This window comes from Botryllus schlosseri, chromosome 1 (assembly GCF_051294905.1).
Source record: "Botryllus schlosseri isolate E-star chromosome 1, Bs_hap1, whole genome shotgun sequence".
Lineage (NCBI taxonomy): Eukaryota > Metazoa > Chordata > Ascidiacea > Stolidobranchia > Styelidae > Botryllus > Botryllus schlosseri.
In genome coordinates, this window is record NC_137236.1 from 1,118,576 (window position 1) to 1,137,474 (window position 18,899).

General features: G+C 37.6%; 2 protein-coding genes and 2 long non-coding RNA genes across 7 annotated transcripts in view; 1 reads left to right on the forward strand and 3 right to left on the reverse strand.

The window, feature by feature from the left end:
- LOC145448396 (uncharacterized) overlaps nucleotides 1-6,560 on the reverse strand; it is a 445,163-nt gene extending 438,603 nt beyond the window's left edge. For all 3 annotated transcript variants that reach the window (XR_013917902.1, XR_013917941.1, XR_013917931.1), the window contains exons 1-2: nucleotides 6,414-6,560; nucleotides 5,348-5,569 (exon numbers count right to left, since the gene is read on the reverse strand). This is a non-coding gene — a long non-coding RNA (uncharacterized LOC145448396). The remainder of the gene's footprint in view (nucleotides 1-5,347; nucleotides 5,570-6,413) is intronic.
- LOC145448941 (uncharacterized) overlaps nucleotides 1-18,899 on the forward strand; it is a 507,956-nt gene that overhangs the window by 131,094 nt on the left and 357,963 nt on the right. The gene's annotated exons all lie outside the window — the stretch shown is intronic.
- Nucleotides 1-18,899, reverse strand: part of LOC145444558 (uncharacterized) — a 199,573-nt gene that overhangs the window by 68,936 nt on the left and 111,738 nt on the right. The gene's annotated exons all lie outside the window — the stretch shown is intronic.
- LOC145441874 (uncharacterized) overlaps nucleotides 1-18,899 on the reverse strand; it is a 140,182-nt gene that overhangs the window by 59,730 nt on the left and 61,553 nt on the right. The gene's annotated exons all lie outside the window — the stretch shown is intronic.

Below are 18,899 nucleotides of genomic sequence, written 5' to 3' on the forward strand. Positions count from 1 at the left end.
TGAAAAGTTTGCGAACCACTGGGTTACAAGATCATAATTGTAATGCGACCTCAATGTCGATGCCAATCTCAATTGTGTCTTGAAAAGTATGTCACGGTATTAAACTAACCTTGTATTACAATGGAAAATGATGTTGCTTGAAAGTTGAAAAATTGCTTGGATCTGATCCATAGAAAGACCTCGTCTGTAATGGCAAAGAAAAGACACGTCGGTTAATATGCCATTCAAATTCAAACTTTACAGTCAGCCAATGTGTTGAGACTTTTTGTAACAGGCAAAAGCAGTTATATCAGTCGTGACGTCACATAATGAAAAAAGGCTCAAATCCGGAATCATTGATATGGCGATGAAAGAAAATCAGAACTTACCCATACGGCACCTTTCAGCCTGTTAGACATTGATGTTCGTCAGATTGATCGGCTGAGATTGCCGTACGAATGTCCTTTTTGATCCAACTGATGAAGCATCGGAGGAATAGGACTTAAAATGAATGTCATGTGATGATCTTCCATGAGCAAGATCTCTATTAGAAGAATGAGGACATGAAAATTTGACAAGGTCATGCCATTTCCCACACACATGATGTAGGCTACTATGCAGAAAGTATGGCATAATTAGATATGAAGAGGTGAGAGGTGCGATATGACTTCTTACTGACAATGATAGCATACATTAGCACATTGTATTCGAAGACTCAACACACCATGAACAGCATACACACAACTCACAATCTAATAACAGTAGTTTCATATAGAGAATGTTACTTAAAAGTATCCACTGAGAGATCAAACTAACGTAGCATGTGACTGTTTCATTATGGAAGATACTGATTCTTCTATTTGTAAGACTACTTACACTCATTGGCAACCACGAGATGCACTTCATGCTTTTTTCAAGTTTCATTCCAAGCGGACGTCCTTCTTGATAGTTGGAGAGAGACATCTGAGAATGTTAAGTGCATTAAAGATGAATGGCTCTTATATGAATGGGTGTTCTGATCAATAGATTCACTGATTGTTTCCAGAACGCTATGCACTGCATTACTAATACTGATTTATAGTGGAGAAAAGAAATAATTCACATATTTCGATTTTTTGTCAACTTGACTCGCCTCGAGTCATTTCCTTGGACAATGGAAATGGCAAATGACTCCAGTTCACTTGTGACACTTTGTGTGTGGACTCAATTTATAGGCCTACTACAGTCAATACGCATGTCTCTATGAATTTATATGACTCAGTCATTCCATATTACTTGATTCGAGTCTCTTTTATCAGGATCAATACTGGAAAAATAGGCAATAAATTGTCTGAGACTCGAGACAAGTCAATTCCTGACTCGAGTTACTACAAGCCTGAATATAGCCAATGTATGGTTATAAAAGGATAGTGTATCGAAAATCTTGACTATTTGCGTTGCTGTTGTTCATTATCAGTTAATCGAGAAGATGATTCTAGTCATTTCCTAGGCTATTACTTGCAAATTATTACTAAAAATCTGCAACACATTCAGTCAATCTATTCAGTAAAACAACATACTCGGGTACTTATAAGAACTCCCGCTTTTGAATATTACTTCAAGTAGTTACAACAAGTCTCAAATTGCTCACAATTTATTAGAAAATAAGGGGTCGATTCCAGAATTCCTACCTAAGGGTTGGAGATTTATGTAGGCTCCTACAGGCAATTACACAAAGATCCTGCATAGTAGTTAACAGACCGAATTAGCTACTCAATTATATGCAGTTTATACATAGTGTAGGAGTATAATGTAACAGGCAACATTGCGATAGATATTCCTGAGTCTTAAAGTGCACGTAACACGTGTTGCGAGATTCATTTGCTAAACCTACTTGCATTACTGTTGGTCGTATCGATTACTATCGAATGGCTTGCATTTTAATGTAGGCTACTAATTTTCCTCGCTTTTAGCAGTTTCTGGTTGCATTTTCAAGTACGAATAGTGTGGTCACTTCACTATTCTTTGAAATTACAATGAAATGTTGGTCTCGGCCGTCTGAGTCACATGTCATATGACTTGGTTCGAGTCATGCCCAATGACTCAAGTCCAAGTCACGTCAATTTGCAGATTGACTTGAGTCGAGAAGATTAATTTCCGTATTCTGAGAAAATGACTCGAGTCAAGTCATCAGAAAATCGTGACTCGAGTCATTACATCCCTGTTGCTACTTGTCGAGTCGGACTCGAGTCATTATCTTAAAAATGGAAAATGACTCTACTCGAGTCACTTTGTGTTTTGAATCGACATATGCTCGTGTCATTGAACAATTGAACATGGTTCTACAACTCATGTGACTCAAAACATTCTTCTCGACTTGATTCAAGTCTCGCATATTAGTACTTAAAAAACAGGCCCAGAACTGTGTTTTATCTAGTTTACTAAGCAATTTACGAGTGACCAACATGGGTATATTACGGTTGTTACTGGTGGTGGAGAGAAAATACCAAATATTCAGATCTGGAATCACTGTTTTTTTTTCAAAAATTCAAATTCATACTTTAGTCACTTTTAACCTCCCCAGTATGTCTGCCAGACGTTGATGATGTTGGTCAGATTGCAACTGATCGGTTGATATTGAAACGCAATTGGTTTTTATGATGAGCTTATGATGCATTACAGGAGCAGGCCTTCAATGATACGTTATGTGCGATCATCTTCTGCTTGCAATCCACTGTAACAAAATCAAGAATGTTGGTGTGAGTTGTAATCAATGAACGTATCAATCTAGAACAGGTTTTTCGACCCAGGTATTCCTACCAGCAGATGTGGTATATAGAGAGTTGGTCAGATCAGAGTACTCGAATGTGATTCAAGTATTAATCATGACTTCACTAACATGTCATTTCCACAAACATAGTTTTGAACGACTATTTTTGTATGCTCTTAACAAGCAATCTAGATTCAAGGCTTCTGTAGTGTAAAAAAAATTATTATAACCATAATTTTTGTCGATGAATGAACTCCTACTGGTAACTAGTCCAGGACTAGTATGAGTTAATTTATCAACAAAATTTAAGGTTTTAATAATATTGTACCAGGGTTATAATGACTCGAGTCAAGATTTTCTGATGAATCGGGTCATTTTATCAAATTATGGGAATGACTCGACTTGAGTCAATCTGCGTATTGACTTGACTTGGTCTCGAGTCATTCCGGATGACTCGAGACACAGACGGCCAAGACCGACATGTTATTGTATTTTCGAACAATAGTAAAGTAACCACACTATTGGGATTTCTTCTATTGATACTCGTACCTGAAAATGCAACCAGAAACTGCTAAAGTGAGGAGCATGAGTAAACAATAAATGTGAACCATTCGATATTTCCAAACAGAGTTATAAAAAGTTAATTTAATCAGACTTTAACTGGAAACTGAGCAGTCAACAACAGTGACTTGGATTGGAATCATAATACCATGACTCGGACTCAACCCTCTGCTCGCTCACTTGGACACGGACGTGACTCAGTGGTGAATTGAAAATGACTCGACTCGATACCAAATCAAAACTATAAAAGTAAGATTGACGTGTGACTCAGAGCCTTATGACTTGGTTACAACTATGCCTCGCAAGGTATTTTGTTATTGAATAGTACACAGACTTGTACAAGCTTAGGCTATAATTTAGGTAGTTGCCGGAAACTAACAACCGGTTTTTGAGTGGTTTCAACTTCCAGTCGCGTATTTTAAAAAGTGAGTCGTTTTAGTTCGAATAGCGCATTTGAAAGGAAAATAAAAATGAAAAAGGGAAAACACGTGTCATCGTTCGGCCCAAATCAATCTTTTGCATTTTCGTTCTTTTCCAATTTCTTCCATTCTATTGTGCCGAGATCTTCAGCGGCTTGCGTTCCTATACAGAAAGCGACATAGGGTCAATGACGTCAGCATTGTAATTTTGTAGAACTTTTGATAGGTCAATCGGAGGTGGGTTGGCTACTTACTAAGCTACGTCTTGACTTGGACAAAAAGAAAATTTTGAGCTTTTCTGAATTAGATTAGAATACGAGCTACACAAGTTTCTCCAAATTAGATTAGAATAAGAATTACTGATTTTGCAAAAATTGTCAATGGGCCTACACCAAGCCTGGCTCGTTTTTTACTATACCAGGGGCCACCGCAATTGCATTCGATCTGATTTGAGATTTTGGAAGTACGCGAAATAAAGCATTTTGAAATGCTAAAATTGATTTCAGTTTCGGAATTATTATTGTTGTTGTTTCAAAATAAGCTATTCGCGTGCGCCCAACAACACTATTCCGCACTAACCGAAACTGCTTCTGCGATGGCAGCAGCATCCATAGAGGGAGAGTCTGCTTATCTCAATAAGCATATTGTCTTGACATGCAATGGCCGAGACACTGTCAAGACAAAGCGACCCAGGACTAGGGCTGGGCAAAATCGAGTACCTGAGTGATTCGATTCTGAATCACGTAATATGCTTCGAGTCGAGTCGAGTAATCGAGTATCAGTCATAATGACGTCATAACAGAATGCAATACGCCAAAGTTCAAATATGTACCGTTTATGCCCCCACAAAGAATATAATGTCTTTTATCCATCTCATAAAAGATACTTTGGTATTTTTTCGACCATACCGATTTCATTCCACTTGGTGACAATATTGTTGGATAATCATGACTTCGGAAATGTGCTACGTCCAGTACCCTTCGTAGCTTTGTACTATATGTTTCGAATGCTACGATACCTCCAGTCAAGGTACAAGGCTTCAACAGTGAAAATTAGTTTCGAAACTATAATTCTCGTTGATAAATCAACTTTCAATGGAGAGAAGCGTATAATTTCAGTACTCGAAAAAATCGTATTCGTCTACTCGACTCGAATCATTAAAATTAATACTCGATTCAGATTCGAGTACTCGAATCATTGTGCCCAGCCCTACCCAGGACGTCCCCACAGGATCAATGTTTAGGATGACATAGTCTTTCAGATTAGATTAAAATTAGATTACTGCAGTTCGCTCACTTCTGCCTAGAAGTGGCATAATGAAAGGTGTTGATAGAGAAAACACACTTCAAGTGTTTGGAAAGCAAAGTCTCTCTTTAAAAACCGGTGATCAACTCTTTTTACGTTTTTTTGGATAGGCTTCTCTCATGCCACTTTGCTAACACACAATCAAAATGACAAATCCTGTTACGAGTGCTTCATTTTATATGGCACACCACATTTGCAGGATGTTGTGAAAGTAAGATATTTTTGAATCAGGGTGAAGTTCAGAGAATGCTTCACGTAAAATTTCCATCTAAACTGCATGACACATATCTTATTACCTTGTAAGGTCTTCTGAGAAAACTGAACTCCAGCAAACCTGTCAGGTATCGTGCTTGTGGCCTGATTTGGGCACACTAGCCGGCATTTCATTTTCCGTCTTTTTTCTTGAGTGACCGAATCTTCCGACGAATATTATCTTGAAACGAAGTCGGTTGGGATTTTATTGAGTATAGGAATCATTTGAGAAGTTGTTTCGTTTTTTAGCTTCCGTTCTATGAGAAATTCTGATCTACGCTGTTCTTTGATTTCAGGAGCTATCCTAGAATGGAGGAGTCCGTTCAAATGACCGAGAAATACAGCCCTCGTATCTGATATCTTGATATATTTTCAGAAATAGCACCAAGGCTATTAGAGATGTCAATAGTTTAGAGCAGCGGTTCTCACAGTTTTTAGCGCGACCAAATTTTGTGTTACTTTACATTTTGCAATCCAAGATTCGCACACAGTAAAAATGCATTTCTGACACAAGTAAGCCCATACAACTATTTTACGAGCATGTATGAATCAGACAAGGTGCAGACAAAAAGAAGGTCGATATCAAAGTACGCTACCTATACTTTTCCGGAGTACTCAAGTAGATTTCATTAGATCTGCTAACCATATTTAGGCAGAACCACTTACTTTTTCGACTTTGGATTTTGCAAACTAGAAGTTGGTTTTGGGATAGGTTCTAAGCACTTTTACGTATGAATTTCCAAAAGGGTGCAGTGGCGTCTGTATCACTGTCATTAAATTTATTTTCAAAAATGACACCAATTATTGAAAATAATTTTTGGCTCATTTTCAATTCAGTATTTTGCATCATCAGTGCTGCCAATTAGCCACAATCGACAACACACAGCATTCGATTCAATTAGTTAGTTGCATATCTTTAAATGTCGTGGTTCGAGTTCTAGTTTCACATCTCAAAAATCCAGTGGTTTGAACTAGTTTGCTGATTTACATTATTTTAAGAAGTGTGTAGGCCTATACCAGTGATTCTCATTGGCTGAAAGATGATCAAATGTTGTCAAGCAGGAATGACGGCAGAAAATAAAGCAGATAACGATCAAAGTTAATGCCGGATATAATATCGCAAATATCAGCATCGATACGAATTTTACCTGTTTTCCAATTAAAATTCAACACTTGGCCTGTGACTGGTCCAAAAATGTCGGGATTGATATCGATTGAAACTTCTCAAAGATTTCAAAGCGTGTTCGATTGTTTGTGTGTGAAGTTGGTGAATGCGAATCAGAGCTATCTTCTAACTTCTAACATGTACGTTGGAATTCTTCAGATCTCGTATCACTATAGATTCCGTGATGACTACACCTCGCCGATCTTTGTATTGGAACAGAAGTCCCTGAATGCATGATGGCATCGGTTTATCGAAGCACTAAAAAGGTAAACGTGTCAGTCGATAGCGAGGAAAAGCTATACAGTCGAGTATGCTATTTCGGACAGTTTTGTTTTGCTTCCTTTCGGCAAAAATAACTGGAGACACTGCTTTGTCCAAATTAACCGGAAAATCAATTGCCCTCTTATGGCAACCCGGTGAACCCTTACACTAATCTGAAAGCCTTTCGTGAACCCCATATTTTTGTCTAGTCACAAAAAAACTATCACAATACACATTTACTACGTTACTATGTAACTCTAGTGCGCGGAATGACTTATGCATCAGCATCGGTGTTAAGAAAAACAAAACCATTAAAACATGATCATCACACAAAATACGCGACTGTAAATCAGTGTGACTTCTGTTGTATGTGTCGGGTGTGTGTTTACTTCCCGTGAAACTCAAGACTGGCTCAGAGCAAACTTGGACAACTAGATAATTGTAGGTATCCAATTACGCTAATTAGAGGGAATTACGACAATCTAATTATAACATACTTTGTGAAGTGATCCTTTGCTGTAATTTTAATTCTAATCTAGTTCGTGGAATGTTTCTAACCTTTAGTTTAAATTCTGATCAAATTTCTGGTTTTCCCAAAAATGCTACATGGGAACTGTATCGTGCAAATCGAGTCAAGCTTGCTGTACAGACCGTTGTCGTTCTCTTGCTCATGAGACTGAGGTATGATTTAATATGAACTGGACTTCATCCCATGTCCAAGTTTTCGCGAATTAAGTGATTCTGATTCCAATCTAACTTTGAAAAATTGTGTAGATTTAACTCTGATTCTAATCTTAATTTGAAAAAAGTCTAGTTATAATTTTAATTCTAAATCTAGTAGAGTTTGTAAAATAACTGTGGCTTTTAGCCATCATTCTATTTCCAATGTGATTTTGAAAAGTTGAAAATGATCTAGCTGTTCAAATCTGGCTCATAGAACCCCTGGAGTTATCGTGTGAAACCCCGGTACGGAATTATCGCTTCAAGATAACCTAATTGGAAAGTACGTTAATAGTTGTGATTCTGACATACCGAAAACTTTTTGACCCATCTAGGAAGATTGTCAGCACAAATTCGAATTTTACGTTGCATTTTTTCAGTTTGGCCCGTTTTGCATTTTCAATATTCGCAAGTTTCTTCCATTCGATTGCGTTGACACCTTCAGCGGCTTGCGTTCCTACACAAAAAATTACAGGTGGTCATGTAGTTAGCATCGCACTTTTCTACTAGTGGTAACCATAGATGGCTATACTTTCTATGTAGCTTCACGCAGGGTTGTTGATTTGACTTGAGTAATTTCTTGAAATGACTCGACTCAAGTCAATTTTTGTATTGACTCGGCTTGAACTCGAGTCATTGCGTATGACTCTAACCTTGTCACATGACTCAAGACTGGGACGGCCAAGACAGACATTTCATTGTAACTTCGAAATATAGTGAAGTCACCGCATCATTGGTATGTCTTCCATTAGTCCCAATGCAGGTAGGCCGAAATTAGACATATAAAAATGGTCCCGGGAATGAATTTTTGGGAGTTGCAACGCCTTGCATTTCAAGCTCGAAAGCCCGTCTTTTTGAAATGCCGATTCTATCTCCAATATTACTTAGCTCATTTGCAATTCAGTAGTTTGTATTACGGTGTTATCAGTTGTTAGTTCATTGTGTTTAAGTTAGTACGGCATCAGATTTCCGAAGGTCGTTAGTTTTAGATCAGAGGTTCTAAAACTGGGGGCGTCAAACCATCTGAAGGAAGGCGCGAAGCTGTAATCTAATAAAAAAAAATTCGCTCTTTGCGCAGTTTACCTCCAATTCCATATTAGAGGATTCTCACATCAACAGTCATAACTAGGGCGATTTTTGTTACATGTCAAAAAATGTCAAAATTGTTTACAAAGTTGTAGACAAATTTTTTGCAATCTGCATTTCGTTAATAATGTAGATTTTGCAGTGTCAGTAAACTTATCATCTGACATTTACCTCTTGCAGCCTACTTTATAGGCCTACTGTTGTAGACGGCCCATTGTCTGCTCATTGTGAATCATGAACATTCAAATTAAACAAATAAGTTTGCATGGTGTTATGCTCAACGTACCGCAATAACCTAGCTGAAGCAACACTGCGTGGGCAATGCATGGTACTTATATCAAGAAGCGTTGTACTTCTAAACATTTTAATTATTTCTACCATAATACGTAATGTTACTACTGCAATGCTTCATAGGGACAGATTTCGTTAAAATAAATTTTTTCATGTAAAAATCTTTCAGTTATGTCGGCAAAATAAAATTTTCGGGATAAACTACTTCGTAAGAACAAACAGTTCCAATCAGAGGTGAAGATAAGTAGTACAATTGCAACGTTATGTGGGAAAACAACTAATTTGTATACGTTAGATCAAATTTGGTCAGATTTTTTAGGTGGAAAATGTCAAAATTTTGATTTTTTAGGTTAAAATCATTCGATTTCAGGTAAAAAAAAAACTGATGAATACCATCCATGCCATGCCATCCATACCATCCATCCTTCTCCTTCTTTTACTTGTTCTGTTGATTTATCATCCTTTCATGTCTACTCACAGCTTAATTAACTTGAATCTCATTACTGTCCAGGTTGTTGCCCAGCTATGGTAGCCAAACAGTCAAAAATATGTTTACAGACTGACTTGTAGAATTTTTTCAAATTTAATCGGCTTGATTGTCAAATCGTCAGGCTATCTTAAAAAATGTTGCTCACCAAATTTCACTCAATTCCAAGCAGTAGCAGCTGTGATCATTCTACTTGGGATGGGGAGGGATGTCTTCTCCACTTGTTTTGATTTTGACAAAGACCCTATGGCGCAGTGTGGATGAAGTCACCGCCAGTAAACGAAAAAAAGATATCACATGGATTAGCCGGAAATTAGTCCACCTCATTGAAATAGCCACGTTAAAATGATGGTGAGATAATTGTCAAATAGTGTACTTTATGCGCAAAAATTAGGTAACCTGACGATTTGACAACCAAGTCGATGAAATTTGAAAAAAAGATTTTTTTTGAACAACCCTATCTTGCAGCCATTGCTAGCTCAGACTCATGACTACAGACAGCCTAGCCTGAGAATGGGTTTTGAGCGTCAGAACTCCATCTATTTCAAGTTCGAAAAAACCGTGTCCTTTTGAAAAGTCGATTCTATCTCCAATACTTCTCAGTTCATTTGTAATTCAGTAGTTTGTATTATTATCAGTTATTAGTTAGTTGTGTTTCAGTTAGTACTGCATCAGATTTTCGATGGTCGTTAGTTCTAGATCTGATTGAAGTAGCAAGTTTTGCAAAGTGAGTACAGATTTTCAAAATCCAGTAGTTTGTACAAATCTGGTTACGGCGCCGGAATAGTGGTTTAAAAGTAAGCATGGATGTATCTACACACGTTTTCTTTACCATTCAGCGAATCGATACAATTTGTCACTTCTTCGGAAGTGAGGTCTTGAATTGGACATGAGCACATCCCTTGGACATGACAATGGCGGAATTGATGGCAATCTGAATACAAGATGTCAAAGTGACAGCAACATATTGAAATATACGGAAACGTGCTGGAAAACAATGAATATGCATCTGATCACCAAACGTACAATGCATTTGATATCGAAAAGGAAGCATCAAGTTTCCCATTACATTGAACTTTTTTATATTTGCCTTCATTCATTTTGATTTTTGGATGACACACATTGATCAGCAACTTGTGGGTCATGACCCCAAGCGGGGTCACCCAAACTATTTGTGGGGCCGCAAAGACTCAATGATGTTCAAGCCAGGTTGATTCGTGCCTTAAGCTATATTAAAAATTCCTTCACTTTATCATATTGCTAAGTTGGTCGGACTGATACTGAGATGCCAACGGTTGTATAATGAGGCATAGCTACCCATAGAGGCAATTTTCAAGCTGTCATATGTGAGCGTGTTTGTGAAAGCACGGGCTGTTATAATGGTTTTGCGTAGAAGAGAGAGAGATTGGATATTTTGTATCATTCACTCATGGCTCATGAACTAGAGATGTTCAAGACACAGATTAATAACTTCGCAAAGAGGCAACTGGAGTGGAATATGGCGTTATTGAAAAATCATTACGGTAGTTTTCTGAAAAAAAACTACGGCGGAAAATAGTTAGAGGATAAGCTTGCATTGCATCTATGAGGGAAATTGGCATGCCACCAAGGAAAATCAACACTGCATCACCGATACCAACTTTATTTTTGAAAATTGCAGATTCTGTCATTTCATTTCACGTTTCTCGCGGGGATGTATCTGTAATTGCGAAAATTACTTCTACTAATTATAAGTGACACGTCTACTAAATCTACTTCTTCAAACTACTCAATCGAGTAATTTTAAGACGTTATCATTTCTACTTTCACTCCACAATAACTACTATGACTTTACGATGTAAGTAAGGCGACGGCGGCTTGGCACTGGATTTCCCTGCACAATAAGGATATTCTTGCTAACTCGTTGCAAAATGCCTCGGACAAAGAGGCATTTTCAGGAGAACAATAAATTAGATTGGAAATAAAATTAGAGCATTTGAACATTTAACAAATTAGATTAGAATTAGAACTTAGGATCATATCGCAAATTTGCTCAGAATTAGATTACTGGCATTTCACTATAATTTAGTTGAAGTCTGATTACAGGCACTGTATATCATAGTGACTTCTGCTGTATGAGTCGCGTGAGTGTTTTGACTGACGGTGAACCCGGAGACTAGCTCAGCATGACGTGGACAACTATATAATTCTAGTTGACCAATTACGCTAATTAGAACAAAATGTCTGTAATTTGATTCTAATATAGTTTGTAAAATGTTTCATTGCTCTAACTATAATTCTGATCTAATTTCTGGTTTTCCGTAAAATGCTACAAGAGAACTGTAGCGAGCGAAACGAGTCAAGGTTGGTGTGCAAACATTTGACATTCTCAAACTTATGAGAATGAGGTTTGATTTGATATGAATTGAACTTGATCACATTATCAAGATTTTGCGAATTCAGTAATTCTGATTCCAATCTAATTTGTTAAAACTGTGTAGCTAATACTTTAATTCTAATCTAGTTAAAAAAAATGTACAGTTATAATTCTAATTCTAGCATGATTTGTCAAAAACTGTTCAGCTAGCATTCTAATTACAATCTGATTTGAAAAGGCTGCAAATGATCTAGTTGTCCAAGTCTGGCTCATAGCAACCCGTGGGGTTGCCGTGTGAAGACTGGTTAGGAACAACTGCTTCAAGGTCATTACAAAAAATGCTAACAGTTGTGATGTTGACATACCTTCAACTTTTATCGACGACACTTCTAGGAAGTTTCGAACACAAAGTCCAGTTGTAGAGAAAGATTATTCCGTTTGGCTTGTTTTTCCTCTTCAATCGATCCACGTTTCTTCCATTCTATTGTGCTGAGACCTTCAGCGGCTTGCGTTCCTACACATAAAGACACAGTTGGTCAATGTAATGAGCATTGCAATTTTCTATTAGTGTTAATTGGTTATTCAAAGGTGGCTACTTTCGACTTAGCTTCACGACTAAGGCAAAATGATTCATGACACTAACAGACAATGCACAGGTAGCATCTTCAAAGCTATTTTTAAATACTGTGACACACAGGGCAGTTATTCACGAAAATAAGTGATGCAACTTATCCTAAAACCAATTAAAACTTTTCAAAATTCAAATTGTGAGAGAAGTAGTTTGATCTCAAATTTGGCTTGTGCGTTGTCTAAAAACATAACAAAAAGTTCATCATGCAGTTCAAGTATGGTACCGTACTGAAAATTTTCAGGAAATAAAATGTAGTCAGATGCTACTCAAGAGATAATTTTCCCAATAAACTTCAAGTTGTAACATTGAATGCAAACTTGACAAGTTGATGGATGATAGCCATTAAAATAGCTAACAAGGTTGAGAACCACTGGTCGATTAGCAGTCATACGGGAACAACATCGCTTAGAAATTATGATGATTCAACAAGATACAAATGTATCGGAAGCTGAACGTTACTTTGACAAAATGTGTTATCCGGAAGTTTATGATATCGTGCCACGCCATGGACTGCAGGTCTGCCCAATATAATACAATTTCACATCTCAATCTGAAAATGCAACAAGTTGTAGGCTAGTCCTCTTGTGAGAAAATACACATCAAATTTTGAGGTGATTTAGAAATTCGTTACGTATCTTTCTGCATCCTGTCTAGGGCTGAGAAAAATCGAGTGCCTGAATAAATCGATTCTGAATCACCAAATATGCTTCGAGCCATATCAAGTAATCTAGTATCACTCATCACGATGTCCTACCGTTTTTGCCACCACAAAGATTATAATATATTGCCTGTTAGCCATCTCATAAAATATGCTTTAGTATACTTTTCGACCATACCGATTTCATTCCACTCGGTGACAATGTTGTGTGACAATCATGACTTCAAAAATGTGCTTCGTAGCTTTGTACTAAATGTTCCGTGTGCTACAATATAGCCAATAAGGTTTCGAGGCTTCGAAAGTGAAAATAAGTACCACAACTATAATTCTTGTTGATAAATTAACTTTCAGTGGTGAGAAGCCTATAATTTCAATACCTGAAAAAATCGTTTTCATGACATCACAAAATCATGACAACACAATTTACATTGCTGTAATTTTTATATCAAACTGTTTAAAGCAGCCTATACCCTATAACTCGTTTCAGAAGATTTTTATTAGTGAAGTCGAAGAAGACTTGTCAGAAAAAAATCGTAAAATTTCAACCGTACATTCTATGTACATCTGAACGTAAAATAGAGTTTAACCCACACCAAAGTTGCAGCCCTTTGAAAATAAACCCAAGAATCAAAATTGAGATGGTGGTTCTTAACCAGTTGGTTGTGTCAGAAGCATGTTGGAAGTTGTCTTGATTCTATCATGTTTGGCAGGGTGTTGGACTGATGCCGAGATGCCAATGATTGTATATTGAGTTATATTGAGCTATTAATACAGAGGTGATTTTCAAGCTGTGATATGTTATCGTATTTATGACCTCACAACCTGCCGTAGTGGTCTGGAAGAGAGGCACATGGGATATTTGGCATTGGCGTCATTTACCCATGGCTCAGCAGCAAGAAGATAGTATCTGATAGTTGTTAGTATCTGATAGTTGTTCAACACACAGATGAATAGATTTGCGCAGCCGTGGAAGCATGGATACAACTAGAGTGGAACACGGTGTTATGGAAAAAATTTATTTGCGGTACGGTGGCTTTTTGAAGAAAATGTCAGCGGTCAAAAATTATTTTTTCATTTCATTTTCAATTGAGGGCCATTTCATATTTAGAGCGCAATACCACTGAAAATAATCATTTTAGAATACTTTTGTGTATCCACATTTCCTTGTAATTGCAGCTGCAACATTACTCGTTAGATCTTTTTCATTATCAGAAAACAATATGTGGTCGAATGTAAATGCTGGTTTTATTTCCATTTATTTCCACTTGAAAAAATTGCCAAACACTCGCCAAGAGTACGTCACCACCACTATAGTGAAAAACTTCGTTCTGTATATTGACCCCCACAGGTACCTGGTCGTACGAGCCTTGATCTGCCAAGATGCAAATTCCTCTTGTCCCCCTCCTAATTCTTTTGCTTCTTCTGTTGGTTGAGCAACCTTTACCCTTCGGTTCTGCTCACAGCTTGATATACTCGAAGCTCATTCCCGCCCGGGGTCTCGCTCTAAAATGGCAGTCACCCATAAGTTTACAGTCAGTCTTGTACAGACTATCAATATAGTTAGTTGGCGATCAACTAACTACTGGTTATTCAGAAGTTATAATTCTAGTTGTTTATCGGCAAAAATTTTCTGTTCACCCCATGAAAGTGTAAGGTTGTCTATACTATGGAAACTATGATCACCAAATTTGGTTCAATTCCAACCAGTGGACCACAGGCTAATACTCACCAGAATTGATAGTATGTATAATAGGGGTCTTAAAAAATAACTTTTTTTCTCAAATGGTACTAGCTACTTGATAAAGTTGTTAGGTTACCTAGTTTAAGCCTACACACCAAATTTGGTTCAATTCCAACAAGTAGCCGCATTGCTACAGGAGAAGAAAGTTTCTTTTTATTATATAAAAATAAATAACAGAAAATTTGAAAATTTTCTGTTTACCCCATGAAAGTGTTAGGTTGTCTATACTATAGAAACTAAGCTCTCCAAATTTGTCGTTCAACTCCAACCAGTGGAAGCGAAGTTATTGCCGTCAAAAAATTTGAATTATGAATAAAATAGTATTTACGGTGACCGATTCTTCAATTATTTATTATAGTGGTGCCCACCGTAATACTATTTTATTCTAGATTTTCGATCCAAAAAACAGTAGCTTACACAAGATTCGCGGACTGCCGACCACTGATGCAATGAGACATGTGTTACAAAATAAACTTTACCTTGGCATCGTAAATCTGTCCATACTCATAGAAAGGCTTGGCCAAACCGTCTTCAATAACATCCAACGCCAGATTTGAATAAACACCAGCCGCCCTTCGATAACAGCGTGTTTTGATGTCACATTATGCGCCGGAGATACTGGGCTCTTATGAATGTATCTCTTTTTCCAATGTCGCCAACTATACTACGAGAGTAGCCATAATCGGCAACTTTATCAATGTGAGAGACATGGCACTAAATTTTGTTTGGGTCTTCATATAGCGTTGAATTGCGTAAAATCTCGGGGCAGTTCCGTGCTATCTGTGAGAAGGTTGAGATAGATGCCGACATGAATGCCACTCAAGCAGATTAATGAAATATTTTCAGGTGGTAGAAAACATTGTTGCTACTCAAGAACAGTACCGTGATAAAGTATTAGCTGGGAGAGTCCAGAGATAGTTAATAACATAGATGCTAATCAGTATAGTTGGCGAATTTTTCAATTGGTGGCAAAAATTTCAAAGCAGACAGAAATGAGAGGAATAATCCTATAATATTGTCACACTTGACTGATTTCTATACACAATGACCTCCAACTCGAGCTACATTTAGGGCCGAGCATCAAAAATTATTAGGCCTAATCTCTTACATGACAGAATAGACCAATCTTTATACGATAGCAAAGTGAACAGGATTTTTAGGTCCTAGTAGCTCAATTACAGACGCGATTTCAAATCTGCCTTGGAAAAGCCTTTCACTTTCACAAGTGTATGATCATTAAAAGCTTGTTTTTCATCATGCTATAACTTGGACACTATACTTATGGTATGTAATTCATGTAAATAAATTGATATTTACTAAGATATATTACACTAGGTTATGAACCAAACTTCTGCAAAATCTGAAACTTGATGAGTTCAAATCAATTTTCATGGCACAAACAATCCCTTACTCTGGATTAATCAGGGCTCAAGGTTAAACGTGATCAGACTTAGCAGCATTGTTTTACATTGAGACACATATTATTTATAGGACCAAGACACAGTGATTTGCGTACTGTTACTCGAATCTGAATCGAATAGGCCTACCGTAACTGTAATTATTCGAGTCGATTTTTTGGACTAATGAAACTTTACGCCCAGTTCCATCAAAAAGCTATAATTGCATCAATTTTCTGAAACCTCGAATGGTCGTATCGAAACATACGAAACATGTTTGACAAAGTTTGCACATTATCGTAAATGATATTTCTGTGGAGCTGGATCGACTTGCAACATTGTCACGAAGCCAAATAAAGTATTTTCGAAAAATACCTTGTCATCATCATGTGGTGAAGAGAGGGCCTTATGTTTTATAGTTGCATGAAAAGTAGGCTACATACTCAAACGTTTAGGTCTCCCAGACTCCATATACTTGTATCGTCATCATGAGTGATTATCAAATACTTGATGTGAAGCCAGACTAGAATCACTCATGTAGGCCTACCGGTATTCGATTTTGCCCAGATGTAAGCCTGGTAATTACGAGCAAACCTTTTTCCTGCATGATTTTGTCTCCAGCATCATCATCCATCGGTAATTCCATTTCAAGTCGACAACACAGTGACCCACTAGGTCTCGGATTTTCATGTCGTTTTAAGAGTGAATCTAGTAATGTATCTAGCACTGAGTGCAAAAAACATGATTTTTCGCAATATTAATACAATGAAACCATTTTGCGCTTAATGAACGATAAGTTCAATTAGTTTCACATTCCCTGTTACAGCACAATCACAAAACAGCGTATTGAAGTAGTTAAGAGCGCATGATGGTGTCTAATAACAGAATACAAGAAACTCTTGATACTGAAGGGAAAATTTTGCCACTTCTTCGATAGTAGGTAGACATCGAACAGTGTTCACCATGATCACCAACGAATGTTTCCCATGAACACAAATAAAAATTTAAAAACGTCAAAATGAATTGTTTTTTTTTTCTGTCTTTGTAGAGACGGATATTAGGGTTGGGTTGGGGCCTATATGGAATCTCGGTCCATTTTTTTAAATAAATCCTGCGTGATGAGAGCTTTTCTGTATAGAATAATTAAGCAATTAAACAGAAAATCCTGCGTGACGTTGCCACCAATTCCATTCCGGGGTTGGGGGGTATTAGAATTGGCCGGGGAAAGAGGGATATTTGGGCTTGGGAGGGGATGGTAGGCTTGGGGGAAATTAGGGTTATGGGAAGGAGTAATATTAGGGCTGGGGGATTGGAGGTGTGGTTTATTGAGGTTTGGATATTAAGGTTTGAGGAAAGGGGGATTGGAGGTGGGTTAGAGTCAAAGTTGGGGTTGGGTTATCCCAAGATTAGGGTTGGTGGATATTAGGGTTAGGGAAGGGGGGCAGGGCACTATAGATAAATATTTTCTCACTGGCTTGCTGAATGTATCAATTTACACAACATGACAACATTCTCAGGTCATTTATACAGACACAAGTTCAGATCTGCACAAAAAAAGCTTTGTTTTAATCACGCGACAACTTGAAAACTTCATTCAAAATGGATACCCGTAGCTATCTACTCAACTATATAGCCTTTCACAAGCTGATGAGTCGAATTTCAGCAAAATCTGCAAGTTGATGGAGATCAAATCTCTCCTTGGTTCATTTGACATGAAATTACATATATACAGCAGTTACCTGATGTCACAAACAATCCAGTAAGCTGGCTGTTTGACAAGGTTGTTTGGCAAGGTTGAAATTGATCAGAATTGTAGCATCATTTTATATTCAGTAATTGCATAAATAAATAGCGGACTTTGATACTGACATAATCTGCTCGCTGCGGAATCCAAATCAGCGGAAAACGGAGTGTAGCCTGAGCAGCGGAAACAGCGGAAAAGTTAACCATACCAGTTTGGAGGCGAATATGACTTTGATACTGACATAATCTGCTGGCTACGGAATCCAAATAAGTGGAAAAACCGAGTGTAGCCGAAGCAGCGGAAACAGCGGAAAATAATACCATACCAGTTTGAGGCGAATATGACGGAAAATTTGACCATCGATTGAAGAGAGGAATTTGATACTGACATAATCTGCTCGCTGCGGAATCTAAATCAGCGGAAAATGGAGCATGGCCGAAGCAACGGAAACAGCGGAAAAGTTGACCATACCAGTTTGAGGCAAATTTATTCTCGGAAGATAGAGGCATTACAACACTTGTTTTTATGCTTTAACATGTACTCAAAGTCAACATGTCAACATGCACTCAAAGTATTCTCTCGCAACTCCGGCATAAATTTCGCATAATATGACTTCATCATGTCTCATTCCTCTCTCAGAACTCTAAAAATTATTCCCCCGTAATTGTCGATTAACGAGTTGGGTAATTCGGCTTTTTAACTCCAAATCGTCACAGACTCGCAGATACGGAATTTCCGATGACTCCTTAAAACTGTCTTTGAAGTGTGCCACGCCGTTCACATTAATTTTATGCACGCAAAGCTCGGTGGTTATGACGCAACTCACCATTTACTTTGTTGTTCTTTGTTTGTACTCCGTGTAAACAGCCCCGAAATTCCTCAGGCTCAGGCTATATTGGGAGATTAAGCTACTTCTACTTGACAAACTTAAAATAGCGAAAAGTAAGTAAGTAGATAACCAAATATTACGAAGTAGAAGTAGAGAAAATCAGATCTACTTGAGTAAGTACCAGAAGTAGAGGAACACTGCTTGAGTACTTCCAAAAAGTAGAAGTACTTCGTTATACTGACCACCTCTGGTTAAAGCTATAGTGAAA